Source organism: Camelus bactrianus, chromosome 8 (assembly GCF_048773025.1).
Source record: "Camelus bactrianus isolate YW-2024 breed Bactrian camel chromosome 8, ASM4877302v1, whole genome shotgun sequence".
NCBI lineage: Eukaryota > Metazoa > Chordata > Mammalia > Artiodactyla > Camelidae > Camelus > Camelus bactrianus.
The window spans coordinates 19,726,249-19,745,489 of record NC_133546.1 but is presented as its reverse complement, the minus strand read 5'-3'; the positions used below and the strand labels follow the sequence as shown (position 1 = coordinate 19,745,489).

General features: G+C 41.8%; 1 protein-coding gene across 3 annotated transcripts in view; it reads left to right on the top strand.

The window, feature by feature from the left end:
- The window catches only part of AIG1 (androgen induced 1), a 220,018-nt gene that overhangs the window by 88,111 nt on the left and 112,666 nt on the right, over positions 1-19,241 (top strand). The window contains exon 4 of one of the 3 annotated variants that reach the window (XR_006728587.2): positions 10,919-11,086. The exons of the other annotated variants lie outside the window; for them this stretch is intronic. The gene's annotated coding sequence lies outside the window, so the exon portion shown is untranslated. The remainder of the gene's footprint in view (positions 1-10,918; positions 11,087-19,241) is intronic. 3 annotated transcript variants of the gene reach the window in all.

Here is a 19,241-nt window from a genome sequence, read left to right as displayed (position 1 = left end):
GCCTGCAGGGCCTGCTACCCGCCCCAGAGGGCTTTATCGCTTTATATTGCTATTCCTGCCTGAAAAAGGCCAACACTGATGTCCAAAGAACACACCACGGGTCCTTGGAACATCTAGGAGCTACAAGCCGGATAAATAATAGCCTGGATCAAAGTCTATTGAAAAGCTCTTCCATATATTGGTTATTTTATCTGAGTATTAGTAATTTTTTCTCTAGGGTAGTGGTCAGATGATAGCTTTTTAAAGCATTTTCCTGCCATCGCAAATTCCTTTGTAGAACTGATTTTCCATGCAAGGGTAGAATTCAAGGCTAATATTATTTGGCTTACACTCTGCCCTTTTTCTTGCGATGAGCAGGCCCAGCAGTAGCGTGAGTTCATCAAAACGTCTATAAATTATATTCAGATATTTTGGGGTCAGCAAAACCCAAAGTGTGGTTTATTCAAGTTTTTTTACCCCTAATCCTTAAATTCATAGATATGTAGAGTAAACTTCATTCATATGGTTCCCATTCATTTGCCCTTAGCTCTCCATAGTTGGGGGGAGGGATGTGGTGGGGACAGGCAGGAAGGTATTGTCCTAGGAACTGGCTTCCTTCTTTACTACCACAGACAGATCATTCATTAGCCACAGACCTAACTCCTTGGCAGAAGTCCATCCCTATATCCTTTCCAGTTCCCTTTTAATTGAAGCTCCAGCCTCAGCAAGCATCAGTGATCGCTGCCAAAGAAAGTGAAGTGGAAAAAAGCTGCATTTTCTATCATAGAGGCACAGAATCCCAGACTCTTAGACTTGGGAAGTGACTCGAAAGATCATATGATACTTAAATCACCTGAACAATATCCTGGCAAATTCCCTCTCAGTCTCTGCTTAAGCATCGCTAGCGAGGGAGCTTCAAACAGTGGACCAAGACCAAGGGGTCTTCAGGACCCCTTAGGAAAGACTCAGGACGAACTGAGTCTTCTGTTCTTTTTGAGTCCAAATCTGCCCAGCCCTTTCATCCACTCAGGACTGAAGCATCAGTTTTATTTCTTCTCCTCGTGTTCCCTTCCAAGAGGATCTCACTCTCCCTCATGACTTTAATCTCTGCCCTACACGGGTGTTCCCAAGTCTGTACTTCCTGGTCCAACTTCCCCTGGGGCATCACACTCTGCGTTTGACACAAGGACCTTGAGATAAACATATTGAAACACTATAAACTTAACATAAACATGTTGAAACAAACTCACTAACCCCTCCTCTAAATCTTGTAACTCATCTTGCATTGTCTTCTCAATAAAGGCAGGGTGCATCCAAAAGTTTCTCTTTCTACCACACCCTGCACAGTTAGTTGACAAGCCGTATTATGTTTATACCTCCAGAGATGCTGCCAAGTCTGCCCCAGCCTCCTTACCGCCACCATCCTTGCTTCAGTTCAACGCTTCATCCTCACTCAACTGAAGTTGAGGCAACAAGCTCAGTTCATCTCTCTGCCTCCCAGGTCTCCTCACCAGACCTCTCTCCACATTGCTGCCTCAGATACTTTTCTAGAAGAACTGATGTTCTGATGGCCCCTTTCTACATTTCTTTCTCAGACACCACCTATGAGTGAAGCGGTCCAGAGACCTAGGCATCTGAGTGGGTCCCCTTTCACTGCACTCAGAACACTTTGTTCATACACCTGTGGTTTCTCTCATGGCATTGTTTGGTTACTATTTATTTACTGGTTTATTCCTCCAGTCGGCTATGAAGCCGTAAAGGACTGCAACTTTTTTTCATACTTTCCTCCAAATCCTAGCATAGTCCCTGGCATTTAGTGCCCCCTCAGCCAACGTTTATTGAGGAAATGGTACCCAAGCCTTTCCCATCACATTCAGTCTCCCCAGCCAGGCTTCCGCTTGTCTCGATTTGTTTTTCCAGTTTCATATGACTTGGCAAGTGCACAGCAAAGTGCTTTAGCCATCGTCTTTGCTGATCAGTGTTGTCCAAGCTTCCGTTAACTTTTTTGGCCTTTACATTATGCACTACACTAAAACTTACACATCGTCCTTTCCTGACCGGTGTGTGGTCAAGCTAAGATTTAAAGTTGCTGTTATTTTTGTTTTTTATACACAAAATACAAGACCCTTCGATGTCTTCCTAGTGAATTCCACCTTGTTAAGCACAGTGTGATTATGGGACGGGCCCTGGGGAAGCTGCGATACTAAGAATGGGAGGATCATTGAATGGATAGATGGAGATTTAATAAAGTGATGTATTCTTTGTTTTGAATCCTGGTGCTTAAGTTTGTGCCACTGAGTTGAAGCTGCTTTGGAGACAACACTCTGGGTAAAGTCAGTAACAAAAGAACTGATTTTTCAGAGCAGTAAATTTTAACCACGTGGTAACTGCGCTTAGAGAGGATGGTTGATTTGTAAGGTCAGGACAGCTGTTTAGATACAGATGACATGTGGTGGCAGAAGGGAAGAGAGGACAGCTGTAACACTGCTACTGAAAATGATTTCCCCTTGTCCAAGCTCACCCTTGCGAGTGGACTCATGAGGAGTGAAATGCCTGCTGAGCTGCCCGACCCTATGGCCCTTGCTGTGCCCAGGGACTCCCTCCCTGGAGCTTTTACATCAAGTTAAAGAGATGCCTTGAAACATGAATTGTCGGGGGTTGGGAGTATAGCTCAGTGGTAGAGCGTGTGCCCGGTGTGCACGAGGTCCTGGGTTCAATACCAAGAGGGTGGAGATGAGGACCAAAAGTCGTCACTGTATTTCACAAACGTATTTCAAGATGCTAGTAAACATTCCTGGCATTTTAGATTTTTTTTCCTTTTCATTTCAGCAAGAGTGATTTTTTCCCCCATCATTCTGCCATATCCGTATTCAGAAAATGAGCTTGCACTTAATGATCTAATTAAGGTGTGTTTTAACCTAAGTGTAAGGATTAGCCCTGATTGGTGGAAATGTTTCCCCTTAATGCAAACTCTCTCGTCCTTATCAAATACGTTAACACGTTAATTCACGTGACCCAGTAATATATCTAATTGTCTTGTATGTCCAAGCACTGCTGTTCACATTGTCACCATATAAACGTGTTAGGACCAAATGACTGATGTTAATAAGCATTCCTTTCTACACCTCCCTGCTGCCATGACTGCTCACACCACAGAATGTCTTTTTTGCTCCATTCTGTTTCTTACCCCAGGTCAACTAAAAAAAAAAGCCACCCCATTTCTGTACATCAAAAGTTTAATGGATGCAGACCTGAGAGCCACCTAGAAGGGGGACCGAACCAAGTGACCTCTGTAGCTTTCTCTGCTTTTATTGTTCTGGGAAAACAGTTTAGTGTACGTGATTTAAGAGGCTAGTACAAAACAGAATTCTCAGCTCGACAGTCTTTTTAAATTTCTGTACTGAGTCCCACAGAGGAAAGTTTACCACTCATTGTGAGAACTATGAGATTGTAGCCATGGAAGTCCATAGCACAGTGCTTGCCACGTAGTAGGACCAATAAATGTAAGTCCTCTAAAACAGGATAGGGTGAGATAAGGTAAAGTAAGATAAAATAAAATAAAATGAAAACCCCTTAGCTAATGATTTTAAATTATTATCATATAATAAGTAACAAATTAGTGTCAAATTCTGTCTAAAGCTTCAAGGGAAGACACCTGGGTGGAAATCTTGTGTTTTTAGCAACACAGAATTCATATATACTCCTAACATAAAAAGTTAATGAAATTCCTTAAAAGCTCATATAAAATGTAAAATATTTATCCTTTGACATGGACTTCAGATCTTGTTTATTTTTAAGCATTTACGCTCTGTTGCACTTCTTGAAAAGAACTTCGCTTAAACTCAGAATTTGACTGTTAATATTCACACATATGGCAAATATGAACTAATCAGACCACAGATATTTTGCTGCATTCCATGGTGTCTCATTTATTTGTTTAATTTGCAGCTATAGCAACTGGATTCCACCACTGCAGGCTTTCACACAGAACTACAGTCTGATCAGCGTGGTCCAAGTTTGGCACTCAGCACTGCACTCAATTGAAGACATATGCACAAACTCACTTACCACATATTTTAACCCAGTTTTCACACTGGGTAGATATGTAATATTTGCATGAAAATATAAAAAGCCACTGTCTGCAAGGATAGTAGGCAATTAAAAGATGCTGTGACCTTCTTTTCTGTAACATTTCAAATCTTAAAATTTTCTTGGCATGCTTTTCTAAAGCCCATCTGACTCTGAAGCAGCCTGCCTCTCCACAGAAGGCTCACTCCAGCAATGACTAATGGATTGACCTGGTGCCATGCTAGTGCTGCTCCACACACGCTGCTCTGCACAAGACGAGCATTTGGAAATGACCTTGAAACGGAGCTTTGCCAAGTTAGTGAAATATGGGCCTTCCAGGAGTGCCATTTCACCAGTCATTTCCAGAAGGGTATTTGCCACATTGTCAAAACTCGGCCCCTTCATTTGGTCTTGGTTTACCATGAGGGTTTAACATACACAAGGAACAATACTCCTTCTCGATTTTATTAGTTGCACTTTTTAACAGGTTGGAAAAATTAGGTAATGGTGAAAATTGGCGTCCCACTGTTGTTTCTCTTAGGTGCTTTTTTTCTTTTTTTCAAACATTTGCTGAAGGAAAGGAAGATGCTCAAAGGGTCCAATTGTAAGTGGGGAGATGGGAGCTTAAAATGGAGGGAAAGCTGCAAAGAGGGTGAAGATGCACTTCACAGATAAAGAAAAGGTGGTAGGAAGAAGTAATTCTCTGTGCTTAACTGCCCAGTTGATATGATTCCATTTCATCAGATTTAGACTCCAGGCAGGGAACATTTCTTTTATCTTGGTGTGCACACCCATACAGTAATCTGTCGTAGTTGTTTAAAAATGTTCATCGATGTTGACCTCCATCGGCGCTGTACGGTTTTCTGTTTGACTGAGTGATGTGTTTACGTTGGTGCACAATGTCCCCTTTTGATTGCACTTCTCGTGCTGGCGAAGTTGGCTGACATTTCACGATCTGGATAATGAAGCTGTGCTTTTACCTTACTTGGAAGTCAGTGATCAGGCTCTTGGACTGGTATGACTTAGAACGGTCCCCCTCAGCTTCTCTTCCTGTGACCTCGCTTCCACCATCATGGGGCAGTTGTGACAGTCCAAGGTCAGGGCCATCTAGGTGGGATGCTGGAAGGACATGGGGAACAAGTCATTTCTCTTAATTCATTCTCAATTCTCTTCAGTCTTCCTTACTTCTCTAAAGCCAGTTCTCAGATTTTTACACAAAATCTGATTCTATACTTATTAAGAAAAAAAGAAGAAGAAGAAGAAGACCATTCAGTTCCTCTAGAGCTCTCTGAAGAGACTGTAAAAGACCTCTGGCCAGTCTCATTTTTAAAATGCTGATAATCCTCACTAAGTAATCCTGGGAAACATACATCTATAAGATCAGGGCAACATTACTGTCAACAGCAACTTCCCAGAACATTCCTTCTTACTTCATCTGGGATTTTTCAATAAGTAATTTGATATTTCTGTGAGTATAAATTGGAATCACTAAAAATGAAGGCACTTTTTCCTTATAAGCTCAAGCCTTCCAGACTCATCATTCTGTAGAGTTACATAAGTAAGCCATGCAACTAAACTAAAGTCTAAATTATAGAATATAATCATTGCAACACTGTTCACATTTCATACAGTAACATGTTAAAACCAGTTACATATTTGCAGAACAGTTTTTACATGCAGCAGTTTATACTGAAGTCAAATTTGGTGATTTTTCATTAGATTTTGCTACATGTCATACTGTAGATTATTTGCTTGTGATTTTTTATTTTTCCTCCCCAGTTGCCAGTATTTGGAAAGTTCACTTGAAAAGTTCTGGCCTTGGAAACTCAGAAAGATTCCTTTATCTTATCCTGTTTTCTTTATCTGTCTGTACTTAGGGTGGTTTGCTTTAAATTGCAGTATTACACTTTTTTCCCCCTTTAAGTGTTTTTAAATGGAGAATATTATTTCCCAAATAGCACTTATCCCTAATCTAGAGCTCTCTCATATTAACATAGCTGATTTTTAAGGTGCTTCCTAAAACATCTTTCAACTTCTTAAAGTAGGAATTAAAAAAAAAAAAAAAGACTGGAGAAAGAATGATAAAAAGGGGGAAATGCAGCAGGGAATATCAACCATAAGGAACGCCTGACTTCTGGCGTTCAATGTCATAGATCACAGACCACAGGAACTGAGAGACAAAATGAAAAAGAGAAGCTTTTGACACCCTGGGGATCCTTGTGTCCTTCTTGTCTTGCTGACTTCAGCATGCAGCACTACCTTTCTCCTCCTGGTGACATTTTTCATTTATCTTTTCAGTAAACATTTTAGATCTGAGGAAGTAGGGGGCTTATCATTATTCTGTATAGTCAGATAATACCTTCACCATTAAGCTATGTTCACAATCTCACCATCCTGTTTCTTAGAATCATGCGAGATTAGTCATGTGTATGTGAATAGAATGTAAAGCATTTTCTTATGAGAAATGTATTTATTCTGCATTCCCACTTGGCACCCTTCAATTGAACAAGGGCCTTCTCTCAAAAGGTAGGGACCTTCTCGACCTTTATTCTAACATGATGGCACTTTGTCCTCTTTGCTTTCATGACTTATCATTGCAAAATCTCTCTCAAATCTTTTCTGTGTACCTTCATATGTACTTATAGTAGAACACACAGTTGAAAGAAATGTGATCCTGTACTGGTCAGGGTTCTCCAGAGGAACAGAATCAATAGGATGTGTGTAAAGTGTACAATAAGGTCTTGGCTCACGTAATCGTGGAGGCTGAGAAGTCCCAGGATCTGAAGCCAACAAGCTAGAGACCCAGGAGAGCCAGTCCTGTAGTTTCAGTCCAAGTCCAAAGGCCCGAGAACCAGAAGAGCAGATGGTGTAGGTTCTAGTCCACATCTGAGTCCAAAGGCAGAAGAAGACCAGTGTCTCAACCCCAAGACCGCCTGGCAGAGACAGCAAATTCTCCCTCACTCAGCCTTCTCTCCTTTTTAGGCCTTCAGTGGGTTTGGATGAGGCCCACCCACTGGGAAGGATAATCTGCTTTACCCAGCCTACTGATTCATATGTTAATCTCATCCCGGAACACCCTGAGAGACACAACCAGAATCATGTTATATAACTAAATACCTGTGCACTCTGTGGTCCAGTCAAGGTGACATGTAAAATTAACCATCACAGATCCCCTCTGAAAACTCTTCTTTCCCTTTAAAAACAACTCCATTTGTAGAGGGCTGAATAATGCTTTCCTCCTTCCATGTCAGTAACGTTGCACTAATGTTGGTCAGCCGGGTTGGGCCAGATCTCATGCTCAGAGACCAATCGATCAATGTTGGTTGATTCAGGCTCGTGCACCATCTGTATTTTCTTTTTAATGCTCCCTTACATGGTTCTGAGGCACAGCCAACTTTGAGGGTCCTTGAATTCACTGGTCTCTAGGCTGTCTTGGGGTTCAATGAAAGTGGTTGATGGAAGGCCGCAAAGAGGGAAGTCACCATGGTGATGGCTGGAGCAGAGTTGAATGGCGCATACAGCAAAGAGACAAACCTGGGTGAACGGGCATAACCAGATCAGCTTAACCACTATGGGTTGGTGCCTTGGTTTCTCCTGAGATAAAATACTGGCACCATCCCAAGATTCTAGGAAAAATGAATCAATATTAACATTACTTAGATGAGTAAAAGCATAATGCATGTGTCAATTATCATTAATCTTTGAAAATATTTATGAATTTAAATGGTCTGTAACTAATTAGAGATGGCAGTTCATGGGGGCTATGGGTTTCCTCTGAGTTATATGAAACAAAATATAAATCTTTTATATAATTCTATTTCTTACAAAATGGATTTTTAGTTGTCTGTGGGATTTTTAAAGTTTTATTTTATTTTCTTGGATTTCATTCCTTTTCCATAAATCCTACAAGGGGAATTACAATGAGGTGAGTCACGGTCTCAACACTTCTGGAGCTTCTTCTACCGGTAAAGCTTGGAACATAGAGGATTTTTAAAAAAAAAAAAAAAAACTGTGTTTGGGAAACATGGGAAAAGAAAAAGAAGGAGGAAGGGGGGGATGAGAGAAGGAAGGAAGGGTACAAAATACGTTACTTTACATTACATTTTTTTGACTTAATGGCATTATAAAGGTAAAACTTTCATAGTAGCCATCAGTATGTTGTAGACAGCCTGGACAAATGGGTTTGGGTTTCAAAAGTTCATTCATGAGCTAGTCATTTGGAACTGGGAACGTATTTTCACACAAAAATTTTGTTCTGTAAGTGGCCATTCATTTTCAAGGCTAACCCATAAACTCTCCTCATTCTGTTGTGAAGCTGCCTGACTGTGCATTTTCAGTGATAAATAGTAGATGATATGTTGGAAACTTGTACATCTAAAGAGCATAAAAGTAGTGAAATCAACTGCTGAGTCACTTAACAGTTTTCCCTCGTATGCTGGCGCTGGAGCGAGAGCAGATTTGATTGGAGGAGCATGAGGATGTTCAAACATCTTATGTGGGTATTTGGGAGCGCTGGTCAAAGGAGCAGACACCATCCTTTCTTGAGGGTCTCTGCAGCCACGTGTACACCTCAAGCCTGTCACCCAAAGGCAGCACACTTAGACCGCGTTAGTGAGTTCTCACTAAGGATGCCTGTCGTTCCTGCAGCAAATAATAGTGAAGCCCAAACCATGTGTGATGTGCTCCTTACCATTTAGGCCAGAAGGAAAAACAGGAAGTACCTCTCTCCTTGTGGAGCTTGTAATCCAGGGGGAGAGACAATCAAATAACTGTGCAAATAGAGGACTTATGATTCATCCATTTTTATGAAGAATTATATATGAGCTTTAAAGTCCATACATATTTATAAGGAATAACAATGACTTCTGGGATTCACGTGGGGCTGGGGGCCATAAATCTTAGCTAAATACTTGCCATGGGCCAGCCGTTTACTTGCAGCATCTCATTTCATCCTCGGAGTGACCCTGAGGGGCAGGGATCATTATCACCATTTCTGAGATTCAGAGACGTTAATATGTCAAAGCTGGTAGGACACTGTAGCAGAGTCTGGATGCAAACCAAGCCTGTCTGACTCCAGGCACTTTCTGCCAATCAGCAGAACGACCCTGGAGATAGTTCCTATTATTCAACTCAGTATTTTTTATATAAGTGTCCATGCAATAATCTCCTCCTAGAATTTAATGATGGAAACAGCGCTGTCTTTCCTGGTGCTAACATGTTCCTTTTCATTAGTGCAGGCTACTTCTGCCTCTCCTCTGATGCCACACTTAGTGTTCTCACTCCATAGCCGGCACACCTGCAGCTTCCAGTACAGTTTTCTCTCCTTTCCCACCATATTTTTTTTTTTTTTGCCTGATTCTTTGTGTTGACTTTGTGTTTACTGCAAGCTGCCTTATCCTTTTGAGAAATAGTTAGAATTTACATTACACAAATAGACAAGAACAAGTTATGACTTCCGGAATTCCTTGGTGCTCCTTTTTTGTATCTTCCACATGACCTAGACCTAGCACTTAGGAATGAGAAAGTGCTGATTGATTGTTAACTGATCATAGCAATTCTGAAGGACGGTTGTGGTTATTTTATTTAAGAGGATGAAGACGTTGATGCTCTGGCCATATATACTAACTTCATTATAAGACTTACCACTGTCCCTTTCCTTAATAGAAATTTATCTCTTACATTGTCTTCTGTTTATCACTCACAAATGGAATATAAAGGACAATGGTGACAGCTAGCATACATCGCACTCCCCCTCTTGCTGTGTAAACACTTTGTAGATATTGTCTACTTAATCCTCACAACCTTATCATTATTCGCACTTCATAGAAGGGTTAGAGAATTTAAGTGGTTAATGGGGAAATAACCTTTCTCCTGGTAATTTGGCAAGAGATGGAAGAAAAGAGTAGACAAAGAAAAAGGATTATAAAAGAGAGATAAATTGCTTCAGGTATGATCACTAAAATGCAGAAGCAGGCGAGTAAGAACTGCAAGTGATTTAGAAGGGACTCATTCTTCCTGCCCATCCCCTACTCTGTTGACCCAGAGGACGGAGAAGTCACATGCAAATGGTTATTTTTGTGTATGAGATATTCTCAAATCAGGAGATAATAACTTGATGGGAGGATGTACTTAGAAATTTCTTTAATCCACATATTTATTTGGATAATTTTGAATTATATAGTTAAATGTGTGGACAGAAACCTAAAGGTCTTCTTTACCCTTCTGGGCAGCCCTTGTTTTCTTGTGGGACCTGTCCTGCTGTAACCTCAGGATCCCTGGAGAATCCAGACATGTGCTTGATCTTTCTATCTCCTGGCAGGCGACCCCCAACACACTCACAGTCATTACTGCTGTGGTAGCAGCTCCCAAGGCTCTCAGGGCACATCTGTGGCTCTTCCTGGCAGAAGGACAAGGAAAAGGGTCCTCTCTGTCTTTCACACTGGAAAGAGGGAGAAGCAGAACTTTTGGGTCTCCCCCAAGGAATGAGGAGGAGTCAGAGTAAGAGGTGAACCCACTCATGGTTATTGGCTCAACAGCAACTTAACACTCTTGTGCTTGGGGCTGTGCTGGATACTGATTTTGTTCTTCTTGAGAAAGAAGAGCCAATCCTGGGAGAAAAATTAAAGCTCCAAGAAAGGCTGGAGGAGGAAAGAGCTTTAGTGACCAGTTTTCAGGAGCTGAAATTGGAAGTAGATGCAGTGATTGGGGGAGAATTTCCATTCATGCTGAGCTTAGGGAACTCAAATGGGTGTTATTTGGAAGAGAAGTAAAAGATATGGGCACAACTGTAGCTGTGGTTCGAGAAATGAGCAGGGTCTTGGATCTAGGAAAGCTCCATGTACCAAAAACTAGTTTCGGCTTTATTTTTTAGGAAACAAGAAGCAGGGCAAAGTTTTGCATGAGGAAGATGATTTGATTTACACATTAGAGAGATGGGAAAAGAAAGGGTGACCGAGCTGGAGGAACGGCATATGCAGAGACGGAAAATACCACCGTATGTTGGACAAGCTGTGTGGACAGTAATCTGACTACAGAAAAGGTACGAGGAATTTGGTGGCACTGGGAGGTCACCCAGGGCTGGGCCGGAAGCGCCCAGTGTTCTGGCCAAGGAGACGGAACTTGATCCTAATGGCTCTGGGGAGTGACTGAGGGGTTTTAGAGGGAAAGCGGAGTCAGACAATTATTTCCTTCTCCGGGGTTGAGGGAGAAGGACTGACAGGGACAGCGTGGATTTAGGAGGGGAGGCAAGAGCCTGAGAGTGGAGCCTTAGCCAGTGCCCACTCGACAAGGAGGAAAAACTGAGAAGGTGCCATGGCAGGCGTAGGGGAACAGCTCCGGGGGAAGGTGGAGAGGAACCAAGAGAGGAGAGCACTTCCGGGATGTCGGAGCACTTCCGGGGCCCGCCCAGCCGCATCCTGGGCCACATGGAGGTCCGATCAGACAAGGACAGCAGCGCGCATGGTGCCGAGGGGTGGGGCCGTGATCACAAGGGGACGAACAGGAGAGAAAAAAGAAGCCCACCTGAAAAGCAGAAGGCCATTAAAAAATCTCATGGATGTGGCATTTCCTTAGGTGAGGGAAGATGTATTTCTTCATCTTTCTCTTGAGCCAGAAATAAGGGCAGATCAAGGTGCAGCCTTTGAGGGATGGATAATTCTTCCCTTTCTGGCCTCACCTCCTTGTGACCCTACATTTTCTCCCTTTGGAAGAGGTGCTGTTTCTGACATATGCCCTCCACAGGGTCGGATTTCCCAGCTACACCATAATGGCCTTTGGTGTTCTTGTTACCACTTAATGTGCTGTCGTCTAGAATGTTTTTCTATATTGATCTGAACTTTAATCTATATGTAGTAAGGATAAATCATAGAAGAATATGCGGACCATTGGTAAAAAGTTACTTGTTTTGTGCATTTCTTGAGGGGTGGGGAAGGGAACCTTTACAATGATACTTCCTATTTGTGATGTCTAAAAAATAAAAACATTTGATTAATTGGAAGGCTGAGTGATTTAGATTATAGGTGTTCATTTAAAATTTTCTGAAACCTGATTTAGGTATGTAAGAGCCTTCTGAAATTTCTGTGGATGTGCCCTTAGAAATAAGCCATTTGTTTTTGTGAGGATTCAAAAAGAGAAATGTGTTTTAGAAAATAGATGAAATTGGACCTCACATGGAGAATTAGTTCGCTGAGTGATGGATGTCATTTGAAGACATTGAACTGTGGGCTCCCTGCTTTGACCGTTTCTCAAGATGAATGTGCGGGCAGGAACCGGGACAGCCATTTCAGGCTGCTGTGAAGTCGGTATTAGAATGTGCTAAGCATGCCCGTGACATCCTTGGAGGTATGAGAGTACAGATGAGACACAAATGCTTCTCAGTTCTCTCTCATAATTTCTCTAATCTTTCTGCCAATAAAAAAAGGAAAGAAAAGAAGAAACTTTTCAGGAGTATAAAATGTTATTGAATTTGCAGCCGTCGTCATGGTTACCTGCATACTTTCATTGCTTTATTAATGTGTAATCCCCTTTATTTCTGGAAATATCATTATATGAAACATAATCGTCTGCAGCCTCTTAGCAAGTTTCACCATGTATCCCAGAGACTCCGACAGTGGCTATGATGAATGTGTGTGTGATTTCTGGGCCACCTGTGTGCTGTTGATTCAGTAACTAGGACATCATTGTTTAGGAAAAGACAACTTGAAGTTAACGACTCTGAGAAGCCCTTAAAAGTTCAAATGCTTCCCTAAACAGAAGTGCTTATTTTTTCCTAAAGGGAAATGATCCAAGGCTTGAGTCTTTCTCTAACTAAAATAATTTAGGTCTTCAGACATAAAAACTTTTTAAAGTAATTAGTATTACTTACTAACGTCACTTGGAGGTGTTCAGGGAATTTTTTTTCTGACCAGTTCTTTAAAATACTATCTTTCTTAAATTTGTTTCTTATATCATAAAAGGGTTTTGGTGAAATGCTATTACTAGAAGTTTTGAGCAAGTTTTCCCAAGTGTATTCTCTCACTACTCAAGTTGAAGCTAAATAAAATAATTCAGTAAATTATCTTTCAGATTAACTTGCTGCTTACATCAGAGGCTGCTAGCCAGATCCCACATTAATTTCTCCTCTTCCTTGGTGCTCACCAGACTACATTTCCCAACAGCCCTTGCAGTTAGGTCTGACTCTAAGACTCATGACACAATAGAATGTGGGTGGAGGTCATGAAGTCACTTCCAGGCCTGGTCCCCTACTACCTGCCCCTTAATCCTTCTATCCCTTGTTCCCGGGCTGGTTGGTGACTCTGCCAGTCTGGACCCTTGAGTAACTAGATGGAACAGAGCCTCACTGCCAAACAGAAACATCTGTTGTTATGGAAAGGAGAATAAACCTGAGATGTGATTAGACCAGCTCCTGTTACCCTAACTAATACGCTGCTAGTCAGCATTTCTTCTAAGCAGCCATGTAATCCTTGGGATAAGATAAGGTCCGTGATTTTTCACAGATAAGGTCCACACGTTTTTCCTGTAGCTTCTCTCACAGCCTTCAGGAAAAAAAAAATGGCATTAAAAATTCCAAGGACTTTAATCAGTGTCCAATGATAACTTAGCTGTTTTGAACAAGTGCTGAAGACCAGAATGGCTACAGATATGTAGAGAATTGGAAAACATCATCAGACCGTTGTGGTTTATGAGCACAGGGAACCAAAAAAAAAAAAAAAAAAGCCTTTTCTAGAGACTTCTATGTGCAAAGTAGTATGTCGACTCCTTTAATATACATTATTCATTCTCTATAATTCATCTTCTAGGGAACTCTGTTATTCCCAATTTATAGATTTTTAAAGTGTCATACAGTTTGAATAACTTCTTTATAGCTAGGGAGTAGCAAGGGAGGACTCAAATAAGAGTTTGCCTGGAACCAAATCCAGCCAAGCTCAATTTTCATAGTGTGCACTCAGTTCACTATTGTCAGCTGATCATCATACTCCAAGACAGATAGCTAGTAATCATTGAAAACATATGTAAAGAATATTTGATTTTCTGTGATGTTGGGAGTAGAAACTCTTGTAGATTTTTAGAAAATTATAATACTGACATTACTGAGTTTTACCTTCTATTTTAATTAAGATATCAGAACAGCTGTTGTAATAGATACCAAAATAATGGTAGTTTAAAACTGATGGTCTGGAAGTTGGCAGGCTGCCTCTTCGTGAGGTCAGCGAGGGCCCCAGGCTCTTTCATCTGGCTGCTTTTGGGTCTTTCAGGGTTTTTTTTTCATCTGCTTGGTGGCATATGGCTTACCACACTCCATCTGCAGTTAAGCCCTCAAGAAGTGGGTATAAGAGAGAAGAGGGCACATGCTTGCCACTTGAAGGCACGACCCAGCAATGGCACACATCACTTTCGTTCAAAGAGTTACGTGGTCTCATGGCCGTCTAACTGCAAGAGGGTCTAGGAAATGTCATCTTTACGTGCTTAGCCTTGTGCCAGTACGCCTATCCGTACAGAAGAGGGGGTCAAGAGATACTGTGGGACAAATCACAGCTTTTGCCACACCTCCTCTCCTTTCCCATTCTTTGATAAACATCCTAATGAGAAAGATCCAAAACAGCAGTCACGGAAAAAGGGAAGAAAATGAATCACACAAACTAAGTAAGTCAGAAATTGAATATCTCCTTTCTCCTTAACCTCTTCCAGCACATGTGCTAAAAGAATCAAAAATTAGTGCTTTGCGGTAAGTTGTTTAAAACAGACTGCAACTATTAAATCAAGCATTCTTTGAATAAAATGATTGCAACAAACTAAGGTCGTAGAAACAAAGACTAGGTATTAAGTCATATTCAGTAATTAGAATTAATTTCATTAGATCCAACCTGTGGTTGAATTACAGAGCAAAACCTCATCTGGTAGAGGCATTTGCTGAGGGATATATAAGTGAAATGATATGATGTCTGGAGTTTGCTATAAAATACTCCAGGAAAAAAAAATGGGAGCGAGATTGATGAATAGATGAAAATAGATTGGGAAAATGTTATGAGTTGTTGAAACTGGATGATGGGTTCATGGGGGTTCATTATGCTATTCTTTCTACTTTTATGTATATTTGAAATATTCCATACCATAATAAAAAGTTAAATAAATACTTGTTCCAGGAAAGAAAAGCAATTTTTGGCAGTGCCTTGATATTCATATGAGCTCATTTCTGTACTCCAGTTAAGTGCATTCTTAAGTTTCCAGTGAATTATTATTTATTTTGCCTGCATACAACTGGAAAAATTCACCTCATCTAGAGAATTCATTAACAATTTGAGCCAATTAAACTAAACTTTGGTGAGTGCCTGTTGAATCTAACACAAGGAATGCAAAAATGAGTAAGATGAATGAAGCCTGTAAGTTTAAAGGTTAATCCAGTAGATAAGAGAGTCACTCAAATAAATCTAATTTAAGAGATATATACAAGAAGGTTTAAATGTTAGGAGATCACATCAAATTGGAAGGATCAGCAAAAAATTTCCTGGATCAGATATCATAAGCTTTAAAGAATGGGTAGGCTTTTGACAGATGGAAGTGATGGGGAGAGTGGTCTGGGCAGGGGACCACCAAGAGAAGGGCTCCAAGCCAGAGACTATGAAACAGTTTCCTGGTGACAGGAAAGGCAGATATGGTTTTGAGTGTTGAGTATCTGGATGTCCCATTAAAGGAAATCAGGGAGTAAAGAAGACTTGACTGAGAAAATGTATATTCTTTATAGAGACGTGTTATCTTTGAGACACTGGTGAGACTCAAGATGGGATGTCCATCTCCCAAAATGGTGGTGGGATACAGAGAGGAGTTAGTGTGGGTCGTCAGCTGCATAAATTGATAGTTGAAACTGTAGACAGACGGAATTCCTTACTGAAGAGAATAGGGCAAAGGCTTTTTTTAAAGGCCAGTAGTATTAGAGCAGAGGATTGGAGTCATGACAGCATCATCGTGAAAACTACATAATGATTTCGGTTGATATTAAGTACAGTGTGAATCCCTGGTGTGACAAGATCTGTTTCCCTCCTCTCCCCCTCTGCTGAGGTCTCAGCACTTCCTTTCCCTCTCAGAGCCCACTTCTCTCTACTTGCTCTCTCCTCTATCCTTCCTCTTAAGCCTCTCTGCAGAGTTATCCACACAGAATGTCTCTGCTCCCTGACTTCCATTCGTCCTCTAACCCACCCTGAATCAGAAGCCTGCTTCATCACGCCACTGAAAGTGCATTCAGTTCAACGTGCAGGGATTGCAGTGACTGTGCTGACCAATTCCATGGACACTTTTTACTTCTCACTTCCCCTGACTCTCTGAGCAGTATTTGACCTGACTGGCCTCTCCATCTTCCTTGGAACTCTCTTCTCAGGCCCTGGTTTTCTCCTGGCTACTGCTTCTCATTTTCTGCACAGGCTCCTTCTCTCCTGAACGTTTACACATCGTGGTGTCTTGGGACCAATGCTGGAACTCTTCTTCCTACAGTCTCTTCTGGATGGGTTTCTTCTTGCCTCAGGGTTTCACTTAACAAAAGTCACCAAAGCTCCGACGTTTATTAAAAGTGCATCTGATTTCTACACCTACCTAATACCTCCACTTGGATTTCTCAGAAGCATTTCATGTGCAACAGATCCAAACTGAAATTTGGACTCCCACCTCCTTCCCAAACCTCTTCTCCACCTCAGTAAATGTCACCACCGTCTACTTTGCTGCACAAGCCGGTGAAGTGAATCATTTCATCTGCAAAATGTTCACAGGACAATTCCACTAGGAAGCCCAAGCAAACACCACTTGGTTATGAAATGGCCTTTGATCCCCAGACTGTTCCCTAAAGTGGCTGAAGTGTGTAAGCTGCAAAAATAAAGCTGTCCCCAATAGCTTCATTGTATCACAACAGTTTGATTAAGCACCAGGGCTAGCTTTAAATTTAAATTTGTGGTTGACTCTAAGCTATATATTGTAAAGGATTTTGTGAGCTACTTATACTGGGCAGCCAAGCTTTCTGAGGTGACCTCACGTGGTTAGGGTCAAGACTGGTCCCACGGGGCCTCGTAAGTGGAGGGGACCCCACAAAGCATCCAAGAGATACTGCTTTTCTCCCAGCCAGATTAGAAATCCGCAGATTGTGGACCTCTTCACCACCCTTTACACTGCCCTGGGTGGTAAAAAATGGTAACTCTAATTCTCTTTGCCAAAAAACTGAGGACACTGGCTCTTCTATCCCACTAGGTCTCAAGAAGATGGAATTAAATTAGACTTGTGTCTTTTCCTTGCCTTACGAATCTGTGTTCTCTGTGGAAAAGCACAGCGATTTGGAGGAAAGAGAACTGCTTCTAGTTCCACCACAAGAACTAGCAAGTTAGTTGTAAATCTGACTAGTAGAGTTGTCCTTACCTCTCTCCTCTACCTCCCTCCACATCCGACAGGTGACAATAACCAACACTGCTAGAGTATTTACTTTGGGCCAGACACTGTGCCAATGCTCTGCGTCTATGAACACATCTCATCCTCATAACAACCTATGAATTCGTTGTTATTATTATCACTATTTAACAGATGGGAAAACTGAGGCATAGGAAGTTAATAAGTTGCTCAGAGACACCCAATGAATGTGAAGCCAGGATTTAAACCCAGATTGCTCGCCTCCAGCTTGTACCCTCTTAACCACTCTGTTATACCAAATTGCATAGAAACTACCTCTGAATTACATTTTCTCCTCATTCCTACTGTGCCATTGATGTCAGATATACCACCAATTTAATTTAATAATGGTTTTCAGGATTAAAGTAAGCACTACCAACTCAAGTGTAGTTAGAGTAGGACCGTCTTTTAAAATTTTAACCCAGGTTTTTTCATTCTTGTAATTCCTTTTTACCTCATTTACAAGCTAATTGCAGAAAACAAAGAAGCAGATTCTTGGCAATTGACTTCTAAGATTGGGTTGTGCGATTCCTAAAGGTTAGTGTGGAGCCAGGGTTGGTTTTTTGTTTTGCTTGGCTTAATTACAAGATAGAATTTTTTAAAAGATTTTTTTTAAAAAAATGTCTTTAAGGTTTGCTCTGAATACCAAGAGCCAATGCCTGACAATTTAGTAGGGTCGGTGAGAATGAAGGGTGATGTCTGAGAAGCTTCATGTCCCAAAGGAGATAACCTTTTGGCTGTTGGCAGGAGAGGAATCTGCAGCTGAGATGCTGAAGGACTCCAGAGAAGGTAACCCATGCCCCAGTGCCCCTGGAGATGGGAGATGATGTAAACCCCCAGAAGTGTTTGGGGAAATGCCACCATACAGGGGAACCAGGCTGGATTCCACCCATTATTCCAAGGAAAGTCGCACCTAACAGGGATCTCTTGCAGCAGCATGAAGGTGGAGGGGTAGCAGCAGCAGCTTGTTGAGATGTCTGCGCAGCATGGAAAGATACCTTAAAAATTCCCTGCGTCCCTAGAGACTGCCCTGGGAGGGGGTCAGAAAGGCCTTGGTGTCCTGTGGAAGGAACACCATCAATGTACTTGACGTCACTTCCATGTTCTGGAGGCTGTGGAAGCAGAGCAATGTCAACAGCAAAAGCAGTATGGGTCGAAGTTCCCCAAACAGATGAGCAGGATTAGTGGGGAGGCTGGAGAAAACGGATGGGCCAGATGTCTCTTCCTGGATGCCGTGACACGTATGGGCCTTCTTAGATTTAGATATTGCCCCAGGAAAAGGAGTACGAAGGGCAGAACCCGAACTTGACTCTGTTTAAGTTCTGAATTGGACTGTGAAGTAAGTGAACGTGAGTGAGTCTCCCCGGAAGTGGCTGTAACTTCAGTAGCCAAACGACTCACGTTCACACAGATGAGAGACACTGCAGCCAGGAGTCCAGCCCAGGCAGTCTGACTCCACAGTCCAGGCTCTAAAGCACGTCTGTGCTGTGTCATCCTGTACTCCACTGTCTCCACGTTCCCCACAGCTAGATGGGGTCGTGGCTCAAGACCTAAGCTAAATGACATCATAGAACACAAAGGGTGATTGTGACCCTCAGCCTGGGACTTGACACATCGGCTTTAAGATGCGTACACATTTCGGTAACACTAAGATGTCTCTTCCTGGAAGAACTGTAAGATACACTCTTCTTTCCACCTCTGCTGCCACCACCTAATCCATGTGTCACCTGGATGATTGCCCAGTGCCCCCAGATTGGAGAGATTAGGCTTTTTCT